We start from the raw sequence: 10,610 nt of genomic DNA, 5'->3' as shown, positions 1-10,610 counted from the left end.
TACCTGCTTATACACAGGGAAAGGAGGAAGGGAGGGAGGGAGAGAATGAAAACATGTATCTTACTGCTCTCTTTTCGAGAAAATGTCCTCATCTTGGAGTCCACGCTACCAGGGACTCACAATGTATAGAAAACTGCCTGTTTCAGAGGGCCAATGCCTCGGCTGGAAATTTTTAAATAGTCCAGAGCTCCAGTTTCCCATTACCGACATCTTACAATTAACGAGCCAATCCTGATGGGTTTTTATTAACAGAAGTCCACCCTACTCAGACTTCCTGTTCCCCCAATGCCCCCTTCTGTCCAGGATCCCATGCAGGATACCTCACCCTATTTAGCTGCATGTCTCCTTGGGCCCTTTGGCTGTGACAGTTTCTCAGATTTTAAGGTCTGAAAAGCCCTGATGGCTTATGGGTCCTCCTCCCCACCCTCTAGCCTGGTTCACGGCCCCAAGAGGGCCTTTAGATGAAGCTCCCAGGACCGAGGGGAGCCACAGAAGTAGCTGGTGGAAGAACCAAAATCAGACCCCCTACTCTTGCCCTCCCCAAGGTGAGCGTGGCCACCAGGTGGGGGGCTCACCATGACAGGCCAGGGAGATGCAGCACAGTGAGGAACCTTGGTTGACAGGCACCTCACCGGCGGCTGAGGAGCTTTGGGTGGCCTCTCCAGGCCCCTCGGGCCTTCTGAAGCAGGGTCCTCTTCAGGTGAGAGCTGTCCTCCTCCCACCTTGCCAACTCCGCCTCCTCTGCAGCAGACACTCACCTGCCCATCCCCCGACGTCCAACGCCTGCCCACCACTTGTACCTCTTGTCAGCATAAGTCTGGGGACCCAGGTTGGCACCCCAGCTGGCCCTGGGCTTGTCCTAACTCCCCTCCCCGCCCACTCCCTGTCCCTCCCTTTCCCACTCTTGACCAGGAGAGGATTGGGGACTTAAAAAACAAAGTTGAAACCCATGACCTCAGGTCTATTTCTTTCATTTCTTAAGCTAAATTCCAAAGGGGTAATTGCATTAGTCATTGGCAATTTGGCCTTCCCTGTGGGGCCGGGCTCCTCCTCCTCCTCCTCTAGGGGAGCTGGGCACCATTGAAAAAGCCCACACTGGGTGTTCAGCCTGTGCTCCTTGGGAAGCCTGTCCCTCTCTGTCCTCACACCTTCCCCTTGCAGACAGAATGACAGAAGGCTCCCAGGAGGCCACTGGAGGAGGACGAAGGAGGGGGGCTGGAGGGAGGCCCTGCAGAGGGCAGGTCAGAGGGCTGGACTGTGCTGCAGGACTTGGGTGGGAAATCCTGCCCGGCGACAACAGCACCTGCTGGCCAGAACTGACACAAAGGTCTGTCACTTTCCTGGGGGGCTGGCATTTTCTGCTGGGCAGTGGGCTGTGGACAGGTGCAGGAAATTCCCTGGGACCATTCAGTTTTCTCTTGTCGGGTTCCAGCACCCGCATGAGCACTGAGGTATCAGAGGTGGCCTTGATCTGTCCATGAGCTTTCTTCCCACATACCTTCACTTCCTCCCACTACACCTTTACTTCCTCTCCCTGTACCTTTACTTCCTCTCACTGCACCTTCACTTCCTCTCACTGCACCTTCACTTCCTCCCACTGCACCTTTACTTCCTCTCCCTGGATCTTTTACTTCCTCTCACTGCACCTTCGCTTCCTCTCACTGCACCTTCGCTTCCTCCCACTGTACCTTCACTTCCTCTCACTGTACCTTCACTTTCTCTCACCGCACCTTTACTTCCTCCCACCGCACCTTCACTTCCTCTCACTGCACCTTCACTTCCTCTCCCTGTACCTTCACTTCCTCTCCCTGTACCTTCACTTCCTCTCACCGCACCTTTACTTCCTCCCACTACACCTTCACTTCCTCTCACTGCACCTTTACTTCCTCTCACTGCACTTTCAATTCCTCTCCCTGCACCTTCACTTCCTCTCACTGCACCTTTACTTCTGCGGTTGGTTCCATGAACCCTGGGTGGCCATGACCCACAAGCTCTTTTCACAGAGGGAATTTTGGGGATGGGCTTGTGATCACAAATAAAAATTCATTCATTTTGTATTATTTTTGTTATTTACAAACAAATGATAGATAAGTTTTGTTAAAAAAATAGTTGCTAAAGGAAAACCACTTTTCTGTCATTAGTTATTCATTCCAGGCTGATGGTGCTTAAAAATGTATTTTCTGTGTTTCATGGCTGCTATGATTTTGAGGAGCACCCCCAGGCCCACGTGTTGAAGCCTGGACACTACCTGTGGCACTATGGGGAGAGGCTGGAGCCCCTAAAGGCGGCCTCCTAGAAGTCTTCTGTGATGTGAGGGTGTGTCTTTGAAGGGGACAGTGGCCCCTCCCCTCCTTTCTTTCATTCCTGCCACAAGGTGAGCAGCGTCCTCTGCCGTGAGCTCCACGGTGGTGTGCTGCCTCCCGAGTGGTCCAGAAATAACAGGACCAAGAACTGTGGACTGAGACCCTCAGAACAGAGTCAAAACAAACCTTTCCTCATTTTAATTTGATTACCTGGGGTGACTTGTTACAGCAGTGGAACGCTGGTTAACATATTATCTCTTCTGACATAAACTGGTGCCTCATGTGGGCCAGAGATGGCGTAGGCACTGGGGGTACTAATAGGAGAAAGACATTGTCCTGCTCCTGAGGGTCCAGATGGCAGAGGAAAACAGACCTCTTATCAGAAGAAATCCTACATGTACAGAAATACGGGTGTGCTGTCACAGAGATGTTAACGAATGCAGTGAAAGGACAGAGGAACAGCTAGGTCCAGGGGAGCCGGGAGGCCTCCCAGGAGCTGACACCTGTAAGCTGACGAGCAGGGCAGGGACTCCCCCTGGCGCACCGCAACCGAATCCTGGCACCAACCACCGTGAGGTAGCACAGACCCCTTAAAACTACTCTGACTTCAGACGCCAGCCACTGAGTTCAGGGGTCCCTTGGCCACCTGCACTTCTGACCCACTGAGCCCCCTAAAAGAGATAAATTGCTACAATGACTCAGAATGCAGTAACGCGCTGTTCTTGAGGTTGTGGTTTTATTAGAAAGGGCACAGAGGGGACGGCCACACGAAGAGACGGGGTGAGGTCTCGGAGCCCTGGTGCAGAGCATCGGAGCCCCGTCTCCATGCAGCTGGCACGCCCGGCTACAGCCCGCTACAGCGCCACGAGCTCTGTGGAGCTCCAGGACCTTTGTTTTCACTTCACTTATTGAATCCTTAGCCCAGGAAGCCACCACCTCCAGCCCCTCCTCCTGGCTCAGAGACCCAGCCTTCTGCCCTCAGGTCGTCCCACCCTGAAGCCATCTGGCCTCCTTTAGATTAGGATGACAAGGCATGAGACCCACTGGGGCTCAGAACAAGGGACACTTGGGCTCTCAGGAAATGGCAGGGTGCTCAGCTGAGAGAAAGGCGAGTCCTTATCGTGCAGTGTGCTCTATGCTGGTCGGGAATCCCAGCCAACAGCGAAGGGTCACTGGAGGTGTGGATTCAGGGGTCAATTCCCAACTGACCACCAGCTAAGCAGGATTCCCCTGGCCTCTCCTTCCTCCGTCTCCCCACACCCGTGGCTCGGGCTCCTCTTCCCAGCTCCTCTGACCCACCCCACCTGGTTGCTTTAAGCGGTGGTGCCAACTCCCAGCCTACGGGAGCGCTGGGGGATCTCTTCAGGAGGATCCTCCCTCCCAACTGCCCTCCCTAAAGATTGTGGGTCAAACCTAGTCGCCATGGAAACCACGTGTGCCGGAGTCCCTTGGAGATTCAGGGACGTCCTGATAGCTGCCATCTGTCTCCAGTGTGTCCTCACACCTGGAGCAGGGGCTGGGCGCCCCGGGCCTGATGGGCAGTGCGGGGCCTGGGTTCTGGTCAGCGCGGCCTGCCGACTCCGCGTGCCTGTGGGCCCTGCCTCGCTCGGGCCTCTCTCTCCGTGCCCCAGAACCCCCCCGTGAAGACTGCACACAGGGAGGTATATAGATGGGGATTGATGACACTACCTGGAGTCTGTACAGCTACATTAGCCTGGGGTTTCAATCTCCCTGCTCACGAGGTTATTATTAAGGTAGGAGCTTACCTTCTTTTGATACAGATTTGTGTGAGTGTTAAAACAAACCTGTGGATTGATTTATTTAGAAAAAATATTGTGATTTGGCTGTTTCTTTGAATGTTAATTTATATAAGAGAAAAAATATTTTCTCCAATAAAATTCAGTTTATATTGTAAAAATGTAACTATCACAGATGATGAAAGGATTAGTTAAAGTACACTTTTGAGATCTTACTGTATTTGCCCAATTTCAGTATTCAGCTCTTCAGGATTATATTTATGTATATTTATGTAAATTTTTATTAACTTTTCCTTATCTAGGGAACACAAATATATGCTACAAAAAGAGGCTCCTTTATTGACCTTGGAATTTTAGATGTCATGCAGATATTTGGCTGAGCTGGACAACCACAATTTGACAAATTTGGGGAAGGAGTCATTATAACAACACATGATAAACTCAGCCATTACCTCACTCTGCTCACTGAACAAAACCCAATTGAGAGTCAGTTTCTGGAAAGTCTTGCAGATAACCTAAATGCAGAGGTAAGATCTGATCAGTCAAAAGTTGGGATAGAATTGTCAGCTTTAAGAATAACGATAAAGGTTGAGTTGGTTTTTGCTTTGTAGTATTTAGGAATACAGATTATGCTATATAGTCATAAGACAAAAGAGGCTGGGGTGGTGGGGGGCAATATTGTTGATTAACTCACAGCAGTATAAATGTAGACAACTATACTGACAGGAACTCATTGTTAAATGACCACACTTGCAATCTATGAGGTTTTGCTATAGATCAGAAATACAATCCAAAGTTTACAAATCAGGGAAACAGAAATAGCAATAACTGATATGTTTAGTGCTCAATTGATGATTAATATTTGTATGAAGTTTTTCTAAGGTTTATGAAGCTTTCTTGTCTTTATTAGGTCATTTGATTATCTTTGTTATGTAAAATGTGATTGCCTAAATTGAGCAAGAGTATAATGTTTTATTTCAAATGTGTGTGTGTAGGCATGTGGGAGTGTGTGGGGGGAGACTTTAATAACAGGATTTAAATAATGGACCTGGAAAGCATAGGTAACATCTCAACTGGTAAAGAAAATAACATTTTTACAATTTAGAGTATATATATATCAAACTTTCAAATGAATGTTCAAAATTAAGTACAATGTTTTCATGACTTTTTAATGACTGCACAAGTATTCAACGCTTTCCTACCTCAGTATCCTTTTTTTTAAAGTTAACTCAAATAATTTAGGTAATTTAGCTAAGATGTAAATATTGAATAAATGAATGAAATATTCACAATCATATTTACAATCAAATATTACTTATTGTGTGCATGTCTATCTGGTGTACTTCTTAAAGAGCCTATAGAAATTCTATTCGGGTTATTTACAAGACTCTTTATAGAGAATGAAAGACACACTCTACATTATGTAGTTTTTCTGTTAAGAAGCATATAGTCCAAAAGGAGAAAAAAAGACATGGAAAGAAAATGACAACTTTCATAGAAGTACTTGGTAGAAGGAGAAAATATGTTTGACCTGGGGCTATCAAAAAGGCTTTTTTCATGATGATAATAAACTTAGTCTGAGTTCAGAGGATAGATAAGTTTTGGAAGATGAGTTTGAAAGTAAAAAAAAAAAAAAGCATGAAGAGCACTGGTTTACCTTAACAAAATTACAGGACAACAAAAAGAGATTAGAAAATAAAATTTGACTCCAAAGAAAATATTATCATAGCTCAATTTTGGTCCCCATTGCCTATCCTGATTACATGGTGTAGGTATCCCATTATAAACACTCTTGTTTGGGCCAAGAGTGTTTATAATGGGATAAAATCTATTACTTTAAAGTGATGGTAATAGTAGCATAGGCTTGAGACTGCTGGGTGCTTCATTTACATTCTCTTATTCTGTCAGACCTGCTAAGTAGATATTATACTCAGAGAGATGTGTAACTGCCTAAGGTCACTAAGTTATAATTTTTAGAAATAATATTCAAACTGTGGTCTATTTAGCTCTAACCAAGATCTTTTCATTGTTGCTTAATACTTCTGTAACCTTATTAAAAATGTAATAACTTAAAAAAATACATTACCCTACATTAAGATTCTCCCTTCTTTTCTTCTAAAACCTGAACTAAACATTTTCCAAAATGGTAGCCATAATTTCTTTTAACATTTACAGTAAAACAGAAAAAATAATCCTGTTTTTCTAAAATTTAGCTTAAAGAGCATGTCAAGGAATACTAAATCTTAGCACACCTAGAATTGGTTCTTGATAGTTTTTGTAAGTGGTAGTCACAATGTGTTGATGTTATTATGCAGAAGACACAAAGTAAGTAAAACAATGCTCTTGTCCTCAGGGAACTCTTTCCTGGGGACAAAAAAGTAGCACCAGTGAAACTGTGTGATCTAGCCCTGCGTATAAAAATAGCCCTTAAGTTCATCTCATATTAATTAAAGTACTTGCTAGAAATGTCATTTTCAGAAATGTCAACACACTCTGAGCACAATTCCATTTAGTGATATAAGGGCATTTAAATAATGAAACATATAGATTGAAAAATTTTAGTTACTATAATGAAGTATAGCCATTGCTAAACTTGCTCATATCTTGGTTTACTAGAAGAGCTCCCTGTTACAGTAAATTTTCCTGTTAATGAAACAAACTCCTTTAAATTATAGTTGAATGTGAAATTAAACTTAGTCATCTGTACACATCAAGTGTGAAATTGGTTTATAACATAAATCTGTGCTGTATTCTTAAGATAATGGATTTGTAAGTCCTTAGACTGCAAAAAAATCTTCGCAAGACTCTAAAATATCACTAATCAACATAAAGATTATGTTAGGATAGTAATGTTGCCTTTATTAATATATTTGATTTCATGAATATCAATTTTGACCATGAATTTAGAAAAATTGGAGAAAATATTTTATGAAGTATAATTTAATGCAAACATTTTATGAGACATCTTTGCTGATTGATGCCTAATGGGGCTGACTCCATAATGCTAAAGTTGAGAAGTAACAAATCCCTTTCCTATAAAGAGCCACTTAATTTTGCACTGTGAGAAACACTGATATATGTATTTCAGGCTAATTAAAATGTATTCATGTTGCTCAGTGTATACTCTGTTCTAATCCCTATATTCCATACTTTATAACTTTGTTAATTATTCTATATCCTAACATATACATTCTTTGTGTACACAGAGTTCTTGTCTCTTCAGGATGTTGTACATATACTGGCTCTTGAGTTAAAACCTCCACAGTGTGATTACCCTTCCCACTTCTGATTCTCATTACTCCTCAACATAGGCCTTCTGCCCTAGGAAGCTATTACTCTACTCACTTCACCTAGAAAGGCCCAATTTTCTTTTTTATGAAATATAGATGCTCTCATTTTAAAAATTCAATAAGTGCCTGTTCCAAGTTGGTAAGCAATATAGTATCACTATTTTCTGATGATCCCTTCATATGTAGCCCTACTTAAGCAGATTATATACTCATGATTATATTTGCTTATTTAGTTTCTAAAAACTATATAAAGTTGATAGAAACCATATGAATGGTTTTAACTAGTTTTTAAAAAACACATATAGTAAAAATAAATAAGATAACCTTAAAGACTAAAGTTTAAATAGATAAATATTAAGTGACACTTGAGTCTGACTTCTGAATTACCATTGGAGTTGATTTTATTATTGTTAAGGAAGAATTAATTTTATTACACAATACTCTAATGTCACTTTTACATGTTATATTTTTGAGTATCCAGTATTTGCTAGACTCTGTGGATGTTGGGCTTCTATTTGTCATCTTAATTACTTATACATGTCTCACCTCCATGACTAGAGAAGTGAGGTCATGGACCATACTATTTGTTACCATATCCATTGTACCTTAAATTATACACAGGGTTTTCAGTGATTTGTTATGATTATGGAGATAAATGAATAAATTTCAAAAAGAGGGAGTATGGAAAAAATACTTGTTTTATGAAAGGCTCCTGTTTCAGATAGCCACTAGGCGACATCAAATATTTTTTTTTTAAAGAGAGAGTGAGAGAGGAGAGAGAGAGAGAGAATTTTTTTTAATATTTATTTTTAGTTCTCGGCGGACACAACATCTTTGTTGGTATGTGGCGCTGAGGATCGAACCCGGGCCGCACGCATTCCAGGAGAGCGTGCTACCGCTTGAGCCACATCCCCAGCCCCACATCAAATATTTTCAAGAAAATTTTTATTTTTGTCACTAGGTGGCATTCAAGGATTAGTCTCAAAATAAGGTGTACCTTTACATTTATTTTTTCTGGATAATCTCTTCCCTTTTAATGAATTTTTAGAAGATTTCCATTACATGATCTAATTTTTGATACCTACTTTTTCTTCTACTCTTATAACTAATAGCAATAGGTAATTATTGATGTTTATTTGATAAGTCTGATTTTTAAATTGTCCTTTATAAAATTTTTGTCTCTTGAGATTTGTATAGTATTTTAAAAGAGCATCATAAGGTCAAAACGGAATGAATATAGGTTGTTATTTTAAAGTAATAACATAAAGTAATAAGAGAATATAGGTCACTATAAAGGAATATATGGGTTATATGACAATACATTTTTTACTTGCAAATAATAAAATCAGAAATAGGTGAGACTCTCAGCTATTTATCCGTATCATCAAGGCTGGGGAGGCTGAGACAGGAGGACTGCGGGTTCCAAGCCAGCCTCAGCAAAAGCAAGGCACTGAGCAACTTAGTGAGCCCTGTATCTAAATAAAATTACAAAATAGGGTTGGGTATGTAGGTCAGAGGTCAAGGCCCCGAGTTCAAGCCCTGGTATCAAAAAAAAAAAAAAAAAACAGCGGCCACCACAGCCGAGCCAAGCCAGACTCGGGCGGGCTCGGCAGCGACAGCGAGACCAGGCGAGAGCGGGTGGCCTCGAGTGGCCTCCGCTGCAGCGCAGCGTGAAGAGGTGCTGGCGCTGGCCCCTGGCGCAGCCGCCCAGGGCGGCGGCTTTAGAGCGGGAGGAGGGGCCGGGCTGGAGGCGCGGGAGGAGAAGGTGGTGTACTCCCGGTCGCAACTGTCGCTGGCCGACAGCACCAAGGCGCTGGGCGATGCCTTCAAGCTGTTCATGCCCCGCAGCACGGAGTTCACGCTCGGATGCGGAGCTCTGGAGCTTCCTTTGCAGCCTCAAGCACCAGTTCTCCCCGCACATCCTGCGCAGTAAGGACGTCTACTGCTACGCCTCCTCCCGAGCCCTGGTGCCTGATCCCCGGAGCCCCCTACCGCCAGCGGCCTGACGCGCCGGCCGGCCCCGCGCGCGGCAGCCAGGAGGAGGCGCCGCGGAGCCCGGGCGAACTCCGCGGGCAGGAGGCGGCCCTGGCTGCCCCCGCCGCCTCCACCGTCACCGCTGCTGCCGCCGCTGGCGGCCCCCAGGAGTCCTGCCTGGAGAAGCTCTCGGCGCCAGAGCCCTGCTTCGGGGGCCGCACCCTGGAGGAGATCTGGAGGGCATCCACCCCCACGCTGACCACCTTCCCCACCATCCGCGTCAGCGGCGACGTGTGGGGCGAGCGCAGCCTGGCGGCGGCGTGACGCAAGGCGCGCCAAGTCCTGCGAGTGGACCTGGAACCCGTGGTAAGGCTCCGCCGCTTCCCGGTGCCCCGGGCTTGAGACGCCGCCCCGAGGGCGCCTCCTGCAGGTCCCCGGCCCAAGATGGAGTTTCTGCTTGGAGAAATGAACAAGTGTCAGTCGAGTGTTTACCGACTCCACCAGGACCGTCCCCTAGTGCACTTTAAGCGCCCGAGGAAGTCCCCGGATGGCCTCCCTACCCCGCGCCCTCGGATGCGTCCCCGCGTCTGGAACTCCGGGACAGGTGTACCCTCTGCCGCCTCCCCGCACCGCGTCTGCGAAGGAGGAGACTGCAGGACTCACAGGGGAGGTCCCTTTGCTTCCGAACCCCAGATTGAGAAGTCTCCAGGACTATAGGGGCAGATTGGTTATCTCCCGATCAGACTCTACCTCACTGGTCTGGAAGTCCTCCGAAGAAGTCACTCTTTTCCAAAGGAATTTGTTTTCGTGCTTGTGTAATAAAAGCCAGAATTTGCTTGCTCTTTAACCCCCGCCTCCATTTTTTTTTTTTTTGACTGCCACCCCTCTTTCTGGACGGAAGATCAAACATGTTTTGTGATGTTGCACTAGTTTGTGCTCAGGGTATTCTGAATCCCACTCGTTTCTGAAGTTTTACTGAATTTCAAAGCTTTGACCAAGGATTTTTTTTTTTTTTTTTTTTTGGAGAGGTTCAAGCTTGACTGTTAGTAATGCAAGAATTTATATGGCTTTGATTTTCATGGGCTCAGTGATTACAAACAAAAGAGATGTAAAGTCCAATTGCTTAACGTTTTAAACTTACTTCCCAAAAGTAGTAGCCTTTATCTTTAAAAAGTAAGCATATCAACCAATATGGAAAGAAAATTAGAAAGAAAATTAACATTCACATTATCATCAAGTATTGTTTAAATATAAAAAACAAATTTCATCAAAATATCAACCAGATG

At 44.7% G+C, this 10,610-nt stretch overlaps 1 pseudogene; it reads left to right on the top strand.

Annotated features, from left to right (window-relative positions):
- Positions 1-2,657: 2,657 nt before the first annotated feature.
- LOC144373581 (coiled-coil domain-containing protein 71L-like) lies at positions 2,658-9,810 on the top strand (annotated as a pseudogene).
- The last annotated feature ends 800 nt before the right edge of the window (positions 9,811-10,610 follow it).

Source organism: Ictidomys tridecemlineatus, unplaced genomic scaffold (genome assembly GCF_052094955.1).
Source record: "Ictidomys tridecemlineatus isolate mIctTri1 unplaced genomic scaffold, mIctTri1.hap1 Scaffold_44, whole genome shotgun sequence".
In the NCBI taxonomy this organism is placed as follows: Eukaryota; Metazoa; Chordata; class Mammalia; order Rodentia; family Sciuridae; genus Ictidomys; species Ictidomys tridecemlineatus.
Note: the sequence above shows the minus strand (reverse complement) of the source record. Positions and strands in the feature narration are given on the sequence as shown.